A 20322-nucleotide genomic window follows, 5' to 3' on the forward strand; every position below is an offset into this window, starting at 1 on the left:
GACTTGAGCCTAAGTCCAGATCTCGCAGACTTTTGCCTGTGGACGTAGGCCTCTCAGGAGCCGTCTGTCTTCCGGCAGAGGCAGTGGTAGGGGCAGGCGGAACCCTCCGCCTTTGTGAAGATGGTTGGGCAGGCTCCTCTCCCCCGGTCTCTTTAGCATGTTCCTTAGAGACCGAGGGATGTTTTGGCTCCCCGACTGCAAAACAAAGCAAAACAACCGGTCAGTACTAAGATAGCTTGCAAGGCATACAAACGGTACAAATATCAGCTGGTGCTTACCCCATCACCTTTGGCCGCAAGTTGGGCCTTTTTCTTCTCGAGTTGCTCCTTCCTAATTTCGGCGGATGACTTAGCCGGCGTCTTCTCAGGGGGAGTCATTTCGAGTCCTTTCTCTGCAAATACAAAAGAAAATAAAAGTTAGAGCGTTCAAACACCATACAGGCGGCATAATACGCCGGTTAAGAAATAAACCTACTTTTGCTCCAAAACGTGCTAAGACCGCAGGCGAAAAGGAACGCCTCGTCTTTGAACCAGTCCTGATGAGGGACCCAAATTTTGGGGACAATGACTCGTGTCCCATCATCCAGTGGCATTGTAGTCTTCTTAAAAAGCCCCAGCTCTATAATTGCATCCCAAGAACTAGCCGGTATCTTGGGGAGGGCGCATTTCTTTCCCAGCAGAGCCGGGTTCTTATTGTACCGGCGCAGCCGGTGGTTAACATATGAAGATAGAGAAGAGACCATGTAGAATTTGCTTTTCCAGCTGGTCCATTTTGATGGCTTCTCCAAAGTCATCATGTACTCCGGATGCGTGGTTAAGGTGTACAACGCATTCCAGCCGCTTGGGGCACGGCTCAGATAGTGCATGTGCGCAAACGCTTCCCAGCTAGGCGTCACGTTCTGCATCTCGCAGACGGCTATGTATCCCAATATATTTACCCAAGAGTTGGGTGTGAGTTGCCAGACGCCAAGGTCATACCCCCGGAGAATGGCCTTGATTGTGTTGTGGAGTGGGAACCGGAGGCCGGCTTTGAATGCTGACTCATAACAGCCAAAGTAATTATCGGCGTGGTCTAAGTCGTCATCCCAGACAACAGCAGCATCAGCCGGTGGCACAATTACTTCCCCTCCGGCGCCCACCGGACACTTCTTCAAGAAAGCCGGGAGGATTGCATTCAAGGTCACAACATCCCGGGCGCTCATGTGCGCCTCTGTAGGATTATTTGCTAAAGACCAGTTATATGCCTCCTCATCATCTTGAGGGGCATCCGGCTCCATTGTAGACTCAGTTGAGCCGGTTTCTTGGTCAGACTTATTGCTGCCTAAGCTCCCAGATTCCTCAAGAATCTCATCACCGGGCGTACCAGGGACGCCTGGTTGGTCAAATGGAGCATATTCAACCGGAGTTCCGGCTGAATCATCTGATTGGTACTCGGGGTCAACATCCGTTTTCCTTGTCTGAGCCATTCTGACCTGCACATAAACAGAGACGGTCGGATTCGTAGAAGAGTAAGGGTGGACCAAACACCCCCAGACGGCATCCCCAGTCCTAGATTCAGCCGTATCCGGTGAACGGTTGACAACTACCCTAGGCCGTGCCGTGTGTGTGTTGGGAGAGTCCATTATTCTCTAACAACCTATACAACCGGGAAAAACTCAAAAAAGTTGCAAAGGGGAAAAGGCAATACCTTGAAGTTGTGAAGACGTTTGTAGAAGACTTGACGGTAATGTGGCTTGAAGATGCCACAGGCGGAGGAATCTGGTTGTGTATGAAAGCTGAAATACAAAACAAAACAGTCAGGCATTTTTCGAAGAAAATCGCTCAAAGATACCTCAAACGGTATCAATGTAGTTTTTGCAAATTGCTCAAAGATACCCCAAACGGTATAAAAACCGGCTGAGGGTCTTATGAATGCAAATTAAGAAATTGCTTAAAGATGCCCCAGACGGTATAAAGACCGGCTGAGGGTCTATAAGAAAGCAATTTATGAAGAAAATTGCTCGAACATACCCCAGACGGTATGTAACCGTCTGTGGCTCTATTGAGAGCAGCTATAAAGAAAATTGTTCCAAGAGGGCCCCAGACGGTATGAGCGGGTTGAGGGTATAATGGATGCAATTTTTTGAAGACGGTTGTTTGAAGATGCCCCAGGCGGTATGTAACCGTCTGTGGGCCTATTGGATGCAATTTTTTGAAGACGAATGTTTGAAGATGCCCCAGGCGGTATGTAACCGTATGTGGGCCTATTGAATGCAATTTTTAAAGGCAAGTGATGAAAGAAATCGCTTTAAATTGTCCCAGACGGTGTAAGACCGTCTGTGATTCTACTAAAATCAAAAGAAAATCAAGAGAGTCAGGCGGTACCTTAGTGAGTTGATTGAAGAAGCACTCAACCGATATCCGGATGCGTCTGAAGGAAGGAGCTGGTTGCACGAAAGAGCAGCCGGTGTCAGAGCTTTTTTCTCTCAAAGGAAATTTTTGTAAAATTTGCAAAGTATGTAATGAGAGGGGGAAGCCTCCCATTTATAGGCAGGGGGCAGAAGGCGAACCGTCACCTCCCCCTCCAAATCAAATTCGTAATTCGAATTCAAAAAAAAATGGTGGGAAGGAGACGAACCGTCACCTTTCCAGAATGTGACACGTGTCACAGGCGCCACGTGGCGAGCCACGTCACACCTGTGAGGGGCAAATGTTTGGGGTAAAAAACCCTATGCCATGTGGTCCAATAGCAAAGCTGACACGTGGCAGCCCTTGAAAGATCCAACGGGATCCAATCGGATGCTGACACGTGGCATTGTAACCCTAATGGGGGAGCAGATCTTCATCTGCTATAAATAGAGGAAATTCCTCATTTATTAGACATTCAGAAATACAAACCAAAAATCGAGCAATATTAATTGCGGAATCTCTCTGAATCAGGGAGAAAAACCCATTTACTTTCCGGACTTTACCCATCAGGAATCATTCTAACTTGCTCGTCGGAGGCGGAACTCCACCCAACCGGAGGTTCGTGGTTTTGCAGGTACAGACGGTCGGGCGCGCATTCCCAGGATTGTAACTTTCCCGAGGGACTCCAAAAACCCCGAAACACCAATTATATAGAGAGCTATTGCAGACGTCACTACTGTAGAGGTGTACTATATCTAGATAAAAGGAAAGATCACACAATCCTTCACTTGATTTCATTACCTTATTTACTTTGATTTGTTGACCTATTGACTGAGCTAAGATCATGAATGATATACTTCATATCTCTCAAATATTCTAAAACCATACACAAGTATCTCTTCTTTCCATCATATGTAGGTAGCATGTGGCACCACCAATCCACCCACCCCTAAAGTTTTAGTTAGATTTTTTGGTACCATTATCCTTATTAATTTTAGTGAATTTTTTTTTTGTTAATTCATTAGAATTTTTTGAGTGAATTATAAGAAAATAAATTAAAAAATTTTGTGTGAAAATGGCTTCAGTTTCTGCAACTACCCCTCTCTTAACCCCTTATCAAATGGGCAACTTCCATCTTTCTCATAGGTGAGCTGAATTTTTCATTTATTCCTTGTTTTATTTTTTTTTAATATTTTTTTTTTTTTTGCGCAATTTTCAATACAATATGTTATTACAAAAATCTCAAAGCTACCGATTACATATATAAAAAAAGTACATTATAAAGTTTATATACAAATTATAAAAATAAATTCAGACAAATCAATATGTCGAAGTGTAGACAAATCTCCTGGAATTTTATTATAAATGAAAATAAAAAACGGAGGGCGTAATTTTTTAAAAATTTATCAGGTTTATGCACCGTAAATGTTTGTCAATATATATAATGCTGCAATGAGGAACTTTTTTTGGTTAGTAGAGATTATCATGAATTGTTACAAGTATTAGAATTCTAGAAATGATTTATGAGACTCTAATACATAACTGTTTAATTTTAAAGAATTCTAAGTTTCATTATCGTAAGAGTGGAATTAGTTGTATGAATCCGATGCAAAATAGAAGTTTTAATTTTTTTTCCGCTATGAAAGAGATGTAGAGAATACTAAGGATAAAATGCGTAGTAGGATTATTTAGAACGCTTTGAATATTTTCAAGGTGATAAATGTTGTTGGTAGTAATACTAGTTACAAAATTCCAAGCATATACCGATGTTTTCAAATCCTTTTTCAACGAGATTTCCATCCATTAACGACGGTATTTCCATCGTTTCTCGAAGATTTTGGCCGACGATAAAGAAGCCTTATCTTGTTGTTACTAGTAAAATCTGTAAAGTCATTTGATAAGTGTTTTAAGCACTCATAACCATAATGTGTTGTAAAAATCTTATAGCATAGCATACTGCTTGTTCTCTCTGAATTGCATCTTTAATCATTGATATTAAAACAAATTTGAGCAATTCTTTTCAAGATAGTTTGCAACAATTGAAAGATGGGGTCAGATATGACCCCAATTATGTGCCAAGTAGAAAGGGTTGTGGTAGTGTATCATCTATAGTGTAAGTGTAATAGTCGCTTGTATGATTCTCAAAATCAAAAATGCTCTTCATTATTCTCATCAACGTTGTCATCTAAATAATGATTTATATTGAAATGGAATTTTATGCGTTCACTTTTGTGTGTTTATAGTTGGTGATCTTATTGTACCATTGGTAAGATGGATCTCATGTCAGCAGTTTGATTACCTAATACTTCCTCCATTTCTAAATTGATGCATCCTAGATTGAATGTTGGCACACAAACTAATGAAAAGAAAGGAAAGTGGAGAAATTTATGTAATTGCCCATATACTAACCTTTAACCATATTATGTAAAGTAAAAGTAAAGTACATCCCCAATTAAGTTGAGGGCAACATATAGTAATTTTGTATATAAAAATTACTAAAAAGAGAACGGACGCATGCATCAATTACAAAACTTCCCAAAAAGAATAAGATGCATCAGTTGAGAAACGAATGAAGTAGAAATTTAGACAATCTAAGAAACAGTCTGGTCTAATATGTTGATCTTACTTGATTGTTATTATGACTATGAAATTTTTTTATCTTTGCAACATCAAATAATTTCTGCTATTGCTCAATTATTTTGACACTTTTTATAATGTGTCGTGTGTGTGTGTCAGATTTCGTGATATATTCAGTCTTAGTAGAAGCAAAGTAAGTTGGCCAAGCCAATAATACTGAAGTGTGTTATGGATGATGAATGATTTGTTCTACTACAAATATGACAATTATTTTAATCGTTAAGATTTTAACTTAACAGGGTTCTATTAGCTCCATTAACACGAGTAAGGTCATATGGAAATGTTCCTCAACCACATGCAATGTTATATTACTCCCAGCAGACTTCAAATGGAGGGTTGCTCATTTCTGAAGCAACTGGAGTTTCTCGAAGTGCTCAAGGGTACATTTGTGGTAGTTAGCTTTAGTAGTATACTTTTCATTAACCAATAAAATTCTTCCCAAGGTTCGAAACCCTCTATTGTGCAGGTACCCAGTTACACCTGGTATATGGACAAAAGAGCAAGTTGAAGCATGGAAACCAATTGTTGATGTTGTACATGCAAAAGGCAGTATATTTTTCTGTCAAATATGGCATGCTAGACGAGTTTCTAATGAAGGTCACTAATTTGAATCATACCCTTTTTTTTTTTATCTTAAGTTACTAAATACTTCATATAAAACTTTTGGGGATAATAGATCTTTTTCTATGGTTTTGGTTTAACATTTCTTTTTTTCTCATCATTGAAAAGAGACTAATTTAATCATACAATAAACTTTTATATACATTATACTTATTCTCTTACACTACATGTTTGAATGTAGAAAAATAGAGGGAAGGGAACAGAAGAAAAAAGAAAGTATGCATCATCCTTTATTTGGATAGCTAATGCAAAGAGGGAAGGGGAGGGAATTGGAAGGATCCATTTTCCTTCCCCTTTTAATAATTTAGAAGGAAAGTGGAAGCTCACCTTCTCCCTTCCCTCACCTCCCTTTTCCTTCCCTCTTTTTCCTTCCCCTCCTTTTCCCTTCACTACTGTTATCCAAACATAGTGTTAATGACTTATGCAGCTTGGTTTCATATATTTATTGAAATTCAAATTTAGGCTGTATTGATTGGGCATATTATATGGTAATTGAATTTTCTATATGTCGATTGGTTTTGGTTGGATTCTGATTACTTTTACTTATATTTCATAATTTTTCTAGCTTATTCACTTAATTATTAGATTCTTTTTAAATCCCATTTTTCGATTTCCCCCAGCTCTAACTAACTCAATTCAAATTTGCTTGTTCGCAGGTTTTCAGCCAAATAACCAATCTCCAATCTCCAATCTCTTGCACTGATAAACCTTTAACTCTAAAAGTTCGGGGACAATTCTCAACCCTAAGGCAATTAACAACAAAAGAGATACCTTTAGTTGTGAATGATTTCAAACTTTCTGCTCGAAATCCCATAGAAGCTGGTAAGTTTGATCAACCTAAGAATATTTAATGGGAGATTGTAGCTTCGATTGTGTATTCTAATCAAACAAGCATGGTAGCATTTAATCATTATCTTTACCATAAATTTCCTTGTTACAATCTTTAATATTAATTATATATTTACTTGAGTGATGACCAAATAATTACAAAACTAGCCAAATATAATTTACCATTTTTTTACCATATACCCTTGAACTTTTTGTTTATTCACTATATAACCCTAAAAAAAAAAAAAATACAAAAAATAAAAAAACCATATCCTCCTCTCCCCAAGTTTTCTCAAAAATGCATCAAATACCCTTAATGAGTAACTAATGTTAGTTTTGTCAATTTTTAGAGTTAAATTATGCCCCTAAATCACCCCCACATCCCCTTCCCCCACCCTCAAAACCACTCACCCTTCCTTCCCTCACCCTCAAAACCACCCTAGATCTCCTTTCCCTACCCCCGAAACCAATCATATGGACATAATCCTGGAGATCTAGGGTGGTTTCAGGGGTGGGGTGGTTTCAGTGGTAGGTAAAGGGAGGGGTAGTTTCGGGACATAATAAACCAAACTTCACTCATCTTGAAATCATTAAAGGTATATGGTGCATTTTTGTGAAAACTTAATTATAGGTATATGATGTATTTAAAAAAGTCCAGGGGTATATATTAAATAAACTAAAAACTCAAGGGGAATTTTTATGCAAATCAAAGGTATCATGATTAAGATTTTAATTATTTTCTTTAATTTTGATTAAGTCGTCTATTAACCGTGAGATTGAGTGGCGTCAATCCAAATATTATGCATGGTTACAAGAATTAGTTGTTTATTTTTATAATTAATTAGGATATAATTGTTAGTATAATTCGGTTATTAGAAGATAGATTAGCATTAAATATCATATTTGCAAAACTATATCTTTACAAGTTAGGATTAGGTTTCCTAGTTGTATTAGATTTTGTTAATACACGATTTTTAGGCTAATTATTTAGCTTATAAATATGTGATGATGTTTAACGAAAAGTATGATTGATTGATTTGAAATTTATAAAGTTTTACGTAAGCTTGGGCTTATGTAATCTTGGCCTAGTTTAGGTTTTAAGCTTGTGTTGCTTAGCGTTTGTTGACCGAGACTCAAGATTTCTAAATTTTCAACTATGATTGAAGTTCATATCCATTAAAATTCATATCATATTTGGTGGAAAAACTGTATTATTTAAGCCTTTTGTTATAGCTTTGTGAATGTCTATGCTCAATCCTATGGGGTTTAACAACGTGTAAGTGTTAGAGAAGGAAAAAGGCCCGCACAAGAAATTACTTAGGATTGTTGTTGTGTTTCATTTGAGATAGATTATAATAAGTACATACAACGGTAGTTGGACACAAAGCACTAGTTCCATTCCGTTATTAAAGATGATACATTATTTCCATTTTCATGGCCTACACTAAGACTAATTGGTTGAATGCATGGTATGAGGTGTAAGTGGGAGAAAGAATGTAAAACAAGAAAGAAATTCTAAAGGATGGAATTTTTGCTGTTTTCACTCCCATATTTGGTATGTAAGTATTCGAAAATAAAATAAACAAAAATATGTGCAATTTATATAATCTTATGTTGGAAGATCTAACATATATATATATAGGGGAGTTTTTTCCTAGAGAGTCACCTAGGATTTTAATTTTTTTTACACGTAAGATTAAAATTAAAGGTTTAAATTTATTATAAAAATAAAGTACTATCTTTTTAAATTGAAAATTTTATCTAAGAGAAAAGAAACAATTTATTTTGTTTCATATATATAAAAAATACTATTAAACTTAAAAAATGAAATTCACCCTCAATTGATATTTAAAAAAAATTGAATTAGATAAAAAAAATAAAATAAAATATGACACGTGATTATAATAAAATATTTTACAGAAAAATACTATTAAAAAAAATGAAATCACGTTAATTAAAAAAATATCAGTTTTCTCAAAAAAAAAAATAAGTTCTGGATTAGATACAAATATAAGAAAAAATCATTGAAATTAAAAATATATCCTTTCTCTTTTCTTGCAAAAAAAAAAAAAAAAAAAAAAAAAAAAAAAAAAAAAAAGAAAGAAAAGAAAATAAATAAATAAGTTGTTCATCATTTATCATTTATTCGTCTAAAAGATTAAATTCTACATTAACAAAATTTATCATATCTAATAATAAACTTTATCACCACTTTAAATCCAGTATTTTCAAAATCCTATATAAACTCATCTAATGTCCGATGCGATGAACGATGATCATAATTAAGAAGTCAGTTGTCATAAGTGTTAATTTTGCAAGGGGGCAGGTATATGCAACTTATCAATGATTGATTTACAAGGGATGATGCAAGCCTGGAAGATATGCAAGCCTGGAAGATTATATTTTCACATATTTTATTTTCAATCTATTTTTCTTCAAGAATCGGTTTTTATTGTTGTTTAAACAAACAATTTACAAAATATACCGTGTTTATATATGTGTGAACTTTAATTGTATAAGATTAAAAAAATAGTAATATTATATATTAATATTTTGTTATTACGATTGAATATTAAATGTTAAATTTAACTATTAATAGAAACCCGTGCATCATACGGGCTTAAATCTAGTATATCTACTATATCTAAACTCACTTTATGAAATCCCAATGACTTCTATAGAATTTGAAATTGTAGGACCTGAAGATTATTAGTGTTTTTTAAAATTTTCATTTTACCTTAAGTATTTAGGTTTGTTCATTATCAACACTCCTACATGGAAGAAAGTTGATACTTACGTTGAACTTTAATTAAGCTATTTTATAAAATTTTCAAGTTTGACAATTACACATAGACTTCTATTTGACACTAGTAGTTTTTAGTCCGAGTAACTTAGAAGGCCAGTGACAACAATTCCCCTTAATTCTTCTCCCTTTCCTATCTCACTTCACTAAAAAATAATGGATTTTGCATGAATAGATGAACTAATCCACTCTCATCTTCTCATAATTTCCACATACCAAAAGGGCAATAATGGAGTATAGATATCAAATGTTTGTATTCTTTATGTGATCTTACGTAAATGTGTGATTAGAAAAGTCAATATGTTGAATGATCATTTGATATAATATTTTTAAATATCATATTTTATAAGCATCTAGCACTATATAGTGAAGATAAATATGAAATTACAAAATGTGTACAAGGATTATTTAGGTTGAACACCACATTTCATGACTCTAGCTTCCATTATCATAAATTATTAAACACTATCAAAGTGTAATTATTTGTTGAGCCACATTACTTCTGAATTTCCTTTGTGCACATGCACTACTTGTTACGTCAAAATGTGGCTTGACGAAATGTTGCACATGTTTGATCCTTTTATTAGTTGAAGTAGTTACGTTTGTAAGACAAAAGATTAGTCATCGCTGTTTATGAACAATATAAATATAGAAAGGAGAAGTAACAAAAAAAACAAAAACAAAAAAAGGAAATAAGTGAACAGTTTCCCACCAATTATCTACTCTTTTTCTCTTTTTTTTCCTACCTCTATTAACAAGTGAGGATTTTAACATGACACATTTATGGTGAAAAAGCACTCTATGTCAATGAACATGGTTGTATTATTGTAGATGATGGCATGAAAACCATTCTGTTTTTTATACTTGAATTTAAAATTAAGTTTCACTCTTCTAAAAGGTGTGATCCTTAGATTTTGTGCCTTATTACCTAATCATCATTCACACTTTTTTTCTTATTTAGGCTTTGATGGAGTTAAAATCCATGGAGCTAATGGCTACCTTATTGATCAGTTTATGAAAGACAAAGTTAATGACCGATCAGACCATTATGGTGGATCTCTAGAGAATCGTTGTAGATATGCTCTAGAGATAGTTGAAGCAGTTGTGAAGGAGATTGGTGCAAATAGAATCGGGTTTAGTATTTCTCCCTTTGCTAATTACATGGAATCAGATGACTCAAATCCAGAAGCTCTAGGTGAAGGAGTGTCCTCGATCAAGTACAACAATTACTAAATATAATATAGGATTAATTAAGGAGATTATTAATTCAGTTATTTTAGGAATCGTAATGTTTTGCTATAAACCAACTAAGATTTGCAGGCCTATTATTTAATGGGCTTGTTGCTAAATGTAATCGGATCCTATAAGGTCACACATAAAAGCACGAGATGGAAAAGGCACACCAAGCCCAATAAAGGTTAAATGGGCGGTTATGTGACGAGTCATTAGTGAGTTGGGCTTGCTAATCTTGTAACCTAATAACTTCTATATATTAGGCCTATTACTGTGTATGAGATATACAATTACAGAGAGAGCAAAAACAACGTATAATATTTTTCTCATATAACTGCATCCCTAAAAAGTGAGAAGAGTGAAAAGTTTCTTCCCCCTTCTTCCGTACTAGCATACGTGGGATTCATCTCGGGTTTTGTGGACCAAGAAGGGGAATCACAATTGAGGTTCTGGATCTCCGAAGGAGGAAAATCTAAGGCTAACGAGGAGTACACGCATCAAAGGTATATCTGACTACTTTATGTGATTTGTATTATTTATATGCATGAGATCCTGTTTTAGATGTTTAGGAAATGTTCCTGAAATTCCGCTATTGCATCTAATATGATCCTACAGTGGTATCAGTTTGCCTCTTGCGTATAATATTATGTTCATAATTAATTCAATTAATTTGATGTGTATAATGCTATTTTTTAATTTCATTAAGGGGAGGTATTGAATTATGGTTTTTTTAACAAAAAATCCCAAATTAATTAATTGAAATTAAAATTAAAAACCCCAAATGAATTAGAATGGAGATTTTGATTAATTTGTTATATTAGGTTTTTTAATCAGACTAAACCTAATTAAAGATCACCGATTAGTGTTACAAAAGTTGTAAAATTAATTAACTCAAAAAAAAAAAAAGGAAATTTAAGTAAGAGCAGCCACGACTGGGTGGCAGAACCATCTTCGATGGGCCACGATCGCTGCTCCGGTGGTCAAGAAGTAATCTCCGACGATGAAGAAATGCTGATGGTGATTTCAGGCAATCGTGCAACCGTTGCACGACTTTCAGAGATTCGCTGGTCGGGTTGCGCGACCGGCCATTCTCGTGGGCTGCCATAAGCTGGAATTGTTCCGGCTGACGCCTTTCTTCATGGCTGACGGTTTTCTGGTTTCTTCATGGCTGACGATTTCTGGCTGACCGTTTTTTTAAATTTATATTTATCATTAAAAGGAGTTTTGTTTTGGATAAGCAGTTATCTGTTTTTTATGAAACCGTGCGAATGAAATTGGTTTAGATAATAATTGACTGATTTTGTTCCTGATATTGCGCTACTCATTAACTGATTTTTAGTTGAGTTAAAACCGTGTAACTTGACTCCAAAATTGGTTATTTGACCAAAAATTAAAATATGTGATATTTTATTATGTGGCAATTTTATACAAACATATATGATATTATTATTATTGTCAGTGACTAGTATCGCCCAAATTAGGATAGAAAATACGGTCTGCTTACCGTTAGTATTTCTTGTAAATACGGTCTGCGCACCGTTTGTATTTTTGTAATTTAATTATTGTTTATTTAAATTAAAATACAAAACAAGAGTTATCCGGCAGCGATCCACGATGAATCATGGATGGAGATTCGCGACTAATCATGGATTAAGCCTATGAAGATATAATTTTTTCATAGGATTAGGGGTCATACTAGGATCACAATTTTATTGCATTATATTATGCTTATTTAAGTTTACGTATGTTTTTGCTCTTATTTATGGTATAAGTTCTCTAATAAATAAACCAACATAGTAAATTAGGTCCCTAAAAGCAATATTGAGATATGTTTTTTCCAAACAGACACCTATAAAGCCTTTGATCATAAGTAATAGGTTCCGCCAAAGCGGGGTGTTGCATATAATCTCGAGAATATAGGGTAATATTTATGAAATTTACATGTCACTGTTTGGTTTTGCTCAACAAGATTATCAAAAGACAAAGTTTTGGGTCTTGAAACATAGAGATGGAAACAAAAGTTGTTATCTATCGACCAAGAATTATATGAAATATAATGGTAAAGGTTGTTTACTTACCAATAAAACATTAGATTTTATACATAGGGCCAAAGTCCGCTTAAATTTTTTTTCTAAAGGATCTTGGTATTCACATTAATAATACGGGACAAACATTAAAATGTGATAAATAGCTTTGAATTGTTCAAATATTTTATGCTACTATGATAAACATATAATAAACTTTGCTATATTTCTTTTGTAGATATCATGTCTAGTAACAACAACAACAGCCCTAACTTGCGTTTATACCTTGAGAAGGATAAATTGAACAACACTTAACTTTCTTTATTGGGAAATAAACCTAAGAATTGTTCTTAGGGCCGAAGGAAGAAGGGATGTCCTTGACACCCCTATCCCAGTTCTGACAGCCACAGCATCGGATACTGAAAAGGCCAGTCAAAAGGTTGTTAAAGGCAAATAAGTGTTTATCACATGTCTCATGCTAGCTTCCATGGAACCAGAGCTTCAAAAACAGTTTGATGATATGGATGCTCATAGCATTATTCAGCAATTGAAAAAGATGTTTCAGAAGCAAGCAAGGATAGAGAGATACGAGACTCATAGAGATTTGCTTTGATGTCAACAAAAGGTCGATGAACCAGTGGGAGAACATGTTTTCAAGATGATGGAATTGTTCCAAAAAATGTCTAAACTGGGAATGACCTATACCACTGAAATGACCTATACCAAAATGCGAACAAAATGTTTGTTGCTCGAGATGATGTCTTTCTAGAAAAGGATTTTATTTCCAAAAAGACAAGTGGAAGTAGTATCTATCTTGAAGAAATTCGAGAGGAGCAATAAATGGATGTGGATAAAACCACATCAGAGACGCGATCACAAGGTTATTTCTTACCGATTAGGCCATTAGTAAATGAGGAAGAGTTAGTGCTTGAAATGCACGATCCTCTCCTTACTACTAACAATGTGATGGAGGAAGTGCATTCAACGCAAGAACCTCCTATCGTCCCACTCGAATCAAATTCGTGCGAAAATTCTCAAATAGTTGAGAAGAACATTTCTCCTGTTGCTCAGCCGTACGTAGATCTAGTAGACCAACAAGACCACCTAAGAGGTTTGTTGAACTTCTGTTAACGGAAAACTCTGAAATTATGATTTTGGACCGAGACGAAACTACTAGTTATAAAAAAGCCTTGACAAGTCTAGACTCCGAAAAATGGCTTGGAGCCATGAAATCCAAAATGGAATCCATGTCAAAGAACCAAGTATGGAATTTGGTTTATTTGCCAAATGGGGTAACACCTATTGGATGCAAATGGGTTTTCAAATTGAAAACTGACAAGGATGGAAATGTAACTATTTTCAAAGCTCGACTGGTTGCTAAAGGTTTCAAGCAAATCCATAGTATTGACTATGATGAAACTTTTTCACCGGTAGCGATGCTTAAATCCGTTCGGATACTTCTAGCGATTGCTGCATTTTATGACTATGAAATTTGGTAGATGGATGTGAAAACCGCCTTCTTGAATGGTTTCTTGGAGGAGGATGTGTACATGACACAACCAGAAGGTTTTGTAGATCCAGAAAATCCTACGAAGGTATGCAAGCTTAAGAAGTTTATTTTATGGGCTAAAGCAAGCATCTAAAGTTGGAATCTTCGATTTGATGAGGCAATCAAAAAGTTTGATTTTCTCATAAGCGAAGAAGAATCTTGTGTTTACAAGAAAGAAAGTGGGAACAGCATAGTCTTCTTGGTATTGTATGTGGATGACATACTTCTCATAGGAAATAATATACCAATGCTTGAATCTGTCAAGGAGTGGTTGAAAAGTTGTTTCTCTATGAAAGACCTAGGAGAGGCTGAATACATTTTGGGAATCAAAATCCATAGAGATAGGTCTCAAAGGATGATTGGACTAAGTCAAGAAACTTATATATATAAGGTTCTTACAAAGTTCAATATGGAAAACTCTAAAAGAGGATTCATTCCCATGCAATATGGCATATCGCTAAACAAGACTCAGTGTCCAAAGACATCTGATAAGACTAAGCGAATGAGAAATGTTCCTTATGCATGTGTTATAGGATCAATTATGTATGCCATGATTTGTACAAGGCCAGATGTCTCATATGCCTTGAGCGTATGTAGCAGATTCCAATCAAATCCGGGCGACGCGCACTGGAGTGCAGCTGCAGCTAAGAACATCCTTAAGTACTTAAGAAGGACTAAGGACAGTTTCTTAGTGTATGGAGGTGAGAATGACTTAGTTGTTAAAGGTTACATAGATGCAAGTTTCCAAACCGACAAAGATGACTTCCTATCACAATCTGGTTTTATTTTTTATCTAAATGGAGGTGCAGTCAGCTGGAAAACTTCAAAGCAGAGCACTGTAGCAGATTCTACAACAGAAGCTGAATATTTGGCAGCAGTTGAAGCGGCCAAAGAAGCAGTTTGGATTAAGAAATTCCTCATTGAGTTAGGAGTTGTGCCTACCATTGTGAATGGAGTTGACTTATACTGTGATAATAATGGTGCAATTGCTCAGGCAAAAGAACCAAGATCACATCACAAATCTAAGCATGTGGAAAGGAAGTTCCATTTAATCCGAGAAATTGTTGCTAGGAAAGATGTCAGAGTTTGCAAAGTTCATACGGATGAGAATGTCACTGATCCATTGACTAAACCCTACCATAGCCAAAGCATGAAAGACACGCTAGAGCTATAGGAATCAAGCATGTTGGAGAATGGCTTTAGATTATGCAATCGATTTTCATAATTGTAAAGACATTGAATCATGTAATATTTATGTTTATCAATGAATTATTCTTATTTAATAATTGTGGTTTAGAATTAAATAAAATGTTCAAAGTAATTGTAATTTTTATAGGTTGTCAAATGCGTGATTTGACAAATGAAATCCTATTAAGAGAACATAAATTATAAATTTCTAGTGTGCCTAGTCTGAGACATTAATGGACATAAATGGCTCAATCAAAAGACTAGTATGTGGATCGATTATAGCTCAGTTTCATGAGCTATAGGGACATAGAGATGTTTAGTCGATTACATAGGTATGCATTGTGATGTGTATGGAACAGACCAAAATTGAAATAAGATTTCAAACTTAAATTTAGTGGATTCCTCAGACATGAGAACAACATTTTTCCATAAGATAATTGGTATATCCTTGATGATGTCAAACGCCGTGCCGTAAAATGAGGTAATAAAGGCAGCAATCAGAAATGCTAAATGTTTAGTGGGAGTATTGGTTGGACAAGAATGGATAAGTCCTCCTATTTTAAAAGGGATTGGTGTCTTGGCCTCTTGAAGAGTTAGAACTGAAAATGCATGGCCGTGCTCAAGTGGATTAAAGGTTTAATCACTTGTTTCTACAGTTCTTAAACACAGATTTCAAGAAAACAATTTGAATCTTAATATGGATGACATAAGATGTTATCATATTATCAAATTGGACATTAAGAGACTTAAGAGAATTCAAGATTGCTCCACTTGTTCTCGGACAAGTGGGAGATTGAAGGAGTGTCCTCGATCAAGAACAACAATTACTAAATATAATATAGGATTAATTAAGGAGATTATTAATTCGGTTATTTTAGGAATCGTAATGTTTTGCTAGAAACCAACTACGATTTGCAGGCCTATTATTTAATGGGCTTGCTGCTAAATGTAATCGAATCCTATAAGGTCACACATAAAAGCACGAGAGGGAAAAGGCACACCAAGCCCAATAAAGGTTAAGTGGGCGGTTATGTGAGGAGTCATTAGTGAGTTGGGCTTGCTAATCTTGTAACCTAATAACTTCTTTATATTAGGCCTATTACTGTGTATGAGATATACAATTACAGAGAGAGAAAAAACAACGTATAATATTTTTCTCATATAACTGCATCCCTAAAAAGTGAGAAGAGTGAAAAGTTTCTTCCTCCTTCTTCCATACTAGCATACGTGGGATTCATCTCGGGTTTGTGGACCAAGTAGAGGAATCACAATTGAGGTTCTGGATCTCCGAAGGAGGACAATCTAAGGCTAACAAGGAGTACACGCATCAAAGGTATATCTGACTACTTTATGTGATTCGTATTATTTATATGCATGAGATCCTGTTTTAGAGGTTTAGGAAATGTTCCTGAAATTCCGCTATTGCATCTAATATGATCCTACACTAGGACTTTACTTGGCAGAATCCCTCAGCAAGCGTGGAATCCTTTTTTGCCACGCAGTCGAACCTAGGATGATAACTATTGGTGAGAAGAAGGATTCTCCTCATAGTTTACTACGTATAAGGAAGGCATTCAATAATACTTTCATTGTTGCAGGAGATAATGACAAGGAAGACGGTAATAAGGTCGTGATGAATGATTATGCTGATCTTGTAGCTTATGGTCGCTTGTTTCTGGCAAATCCAGATTTGCCGAGAAGATTTGAGCTTAATGCACCTTTGAATAAGTATAATAGAGAAACCTTTTACATCTCTGATTGAGTAATTCCCTATTCCTCACTGTGAGGAACAAGTTTTGTTCCTCATGGGGTATGTGTCAAGAGCAGAGAGGTCCACCCAAAATTGACAGGTGGTCCTCACTAGTGAAAAACATCACATTATTTTCCAAAATGCCATTATGAGGAACAAAAGTGTTCCTCGTGATGAGGAACTAGGGCTCCCTCTGCTCTCTGATCCCGTTGTTGGCTACACTGATTATCCATTCCTAGAAGATGTCATGCAGCCTCAATAGAAAATTTTCAAGTATGTTTATTCTTCATTAAATTTGTGGAAGATTCATTTTCTAATTTGTACCATTTTTTTAGTTCACAGAGAAATAAAGAAGTTAATATTTTGATAAGTACTTCTGCATGTATATATGCATACAATAACATATTGACCATATTCCAATTCTATATCCAATTAAATTATTGCGTTTTTTTAAAATTCCAATTCATTAAGGCTTTGAATATATCCTTCCATCTCGAAGTGAAAAGGATAAGAACTAGAAATTGAATATTGAGTTTGTCTCAAGAGATATTGTCTCATGCTAACTTAGTTAACATAATCTCAAAACCAAATAACATAATCTCAACACCAAATTTAGTAAATTTGTTTCGTATTTATTTTTAGACACCTAAAAAGTCTCTCCAGTTTAGTACCACATAATGAAAACATTGCTTGCTAAACAGGGCAACTCGACGAGCAATGACGATGCTAAGTGTCCAACGCGTTCCTAATTGACTTACTAGTCTTCCACCTAGCGAAAATATCCAAAAAAAAACACCCAAAAGCCTTTTGAGGCCCGAAAACCAAAGTCAAACCCGTAAACCCCAAAAGTCATACAACGAACCTCCATTCACCTTTTCAAAACCCCAAATAATCTTTCATAACCCAAATGCGGAGCCCAACATCCGGAACCGTCCTAGAACTTCCATCGTTAACCTTTAAGCAAACTTAGAGTCATACGAAGGCTGCCACGTATGTGCGCCACATGCACCTATGGTGAGCATGACACTTGTTTGTATGCCCCATGTAGACATGGTCCCAAGATGATAACTGAAAGTCCCTACAAGCCACAAATGCAAGTACTTTCAATGTACCATGCAAGGGCCATAAGACAGTCGCACGTCCCCTGTTGTCCATTCACGACCTGGTTTGTCGTAGCCTTATATTCCTATAAATACCCCTTTATCTGCCTCATTTTTACAAGGTCAAAAATTTTCTAAGCTTTCTAAAACTCTGCCAAAATTGAGACTTCACTTCTTAACAGCTAATTATTAGGCATAAAAAAACACGCATTATTGAAACATTCTAAGAGAGTCTTCCAAGGCCTAAGCAAGATCGGTAAATTCCGAGGGCCTCTCTCCCTTCCATTTCTAAGATTTCTTCATTATGTTTTCCTAAACTTGCTTTATAGACACTATGCACCTATGATGTTCATACACTTGGTAAAGCTTGGATTCACTAATTTGGTGTAGTGCCTTTACAAGTCATCAAATGGTTAGATTAAATCATTAAATCATCAACGACACCCTATGACCATTTTTCTTCTCCAACCAAAATCACCATTAATGATGAATCTCTCCTCGAGATTAGTCAAGATGATGATATGGGAGATGATAGGCGTAGAAATCATCGTTATAAGTCCTCCTATCAAATTAATTCTAACTACCAAACTAAGCTAATATAGCGGGAAGTAAGGGTCATTTTTCCACGGGGAAGCGAAGCAAATCAATCATAAAATTCATGAACACAAAAGCCAAGGGGTATATTTTGGTATTTTTTAGGTCTAAACACTAAGAATAACTAATAAACACAATTAACAAGGGATTCACGCAATAAAAATAAGCGCTAGGGGGTACGGGGGTTCTAAACATGGCCAACACATCAAAATAATGATGGAAATCAAGATTAACAAGCCAAGGAATATAAAATTTCACCTAAACAATTCATTCCCATGCAATTGTTCAAGAAAATAAAAAATCAAGATCTAATACCTAAATTAAATCACTCCCGTGTATCCAAAATAGGCAACAATTCAAATTAGGGAATTAAAGGTGCACTCAATAATCTCAAGCAATTAATAGCACAAATCATCAATTTAAGGCAAAATAATAGCTCATCCATCATCATCTAGTCAACATCAATCCATATTCTTCACCCCTTTCCCCTAGCTAGAAATCTAGCCTAGAGAAAAAAAAGAAACCATTGAAACAAAGCTAGAAGAAACAACTACCACCACAAAGCTAAACATCATTCACAAACAAGGATGAACAAAACAAAGCAACAAAACTAACCACAAATAAAGGTAACAAACAAAATGGAAAGCAATAAACAAAATAAGAGAGATATAAGGGAAATAAATTACTAATCAAAAGCTTGGATTGAAATAACTAGAAGTTCAACAATGGAGTAATTGAAGAATACCACACTTTCTCTCTCTAGAAAACTAGGTTAAAACTCTTTCTAAATTCTAATCTGACTCTCTAATTAGGACTATAAAAAATTAATTATATTTCTAACCTAAAAATGGGTATTTATATTACAAGCTAATAAAAATAGAAAGTAAAACAAAATGAACTAGAAAGGGATAAAAAGAAAATAAGTAAAATAAAAGAAAAGAAAAGAAAAGGAAATAAAATACAAAAGGGAAAAAGAAAATAAAAAGGCCACAAAACCATCATACCCCTCGATTTTCCCCTTCTTCCTCCATTTGGCTCTCCTTTAATTCTCATCACCAACAATCATCAGCTTATCAATCATCAAATCGATGGCTAAGATTTCCTTATAATATTCTCCAGCAATCGTGGCCGCTCAAATTTCATCATCATATCGCAGCCGCACAATTTCATTAAACCCGTAAAATCTAAAACCCATTAAACGGAGCGAGCGCTCAAGAAATCGGAGTGATCGCTCTAAACAATCTGCCTCAAAAGAAGAAATTGGATGAATTAAGAGCGTCCACTTCAAGAAGCGCCCGCTCAAAGACTACTGATTCGTTGGCTGAATTTGTGCGATTTGCGTCTTCTCTGTTCGAATATGTGGTGCGATGGTGGAGTGGAGCCCCTGCTGTAGTGGTGCGACAGTAGATGTGGTTGTTGGGGTTGCGCTTGCCTTGCGTGGCTGCTGGAACGGTGGTGGGGACTGGTTAATTGATTAATGTTGATGTTGTTGCTGCCGGCGGTAGTGACAAGGGCTGAGGGCTAGTGTTGCTGTCGTTGGTTTGTGAATGGAGCAGGGGATTGTTTTGTTTGGTGCGTGAACAGAGAGCAGTGGAGTGGTTAGTGTGG

The 20322-nt window shown here is 35.6% G+C and overlaps 1 pseudogene; it reads left to right on the forward strand.

Moving 5' to 3' along the window:
* Nucleotides 1–3462: 3462 nt before the first annotated feature.
* On the forward strand, nucleotides 3463–17282 carry LOC110696444 (annotated as a pseudogene).
* The last annotated feature ends 3040 nt before the right edge of the window (nucleotides 17283–20322 follow it).

Source organism: Chenopodium quinoa, unplaced genomic scaffold, assembly GCF_001683475.1.
Source record: "Chenopodium quinoa cultivar QQ74 unplaced genomic scaffold, ASM168347v1, whole genome shotgun sequence".
NCBI classification, from domain to species: Eukaryota; Viridiplantae; Streptophyta; class Magnoliopsida; order Caryophyllales; family Amaranthaceae; genus Chenopodium; species Chenopodium quinoa.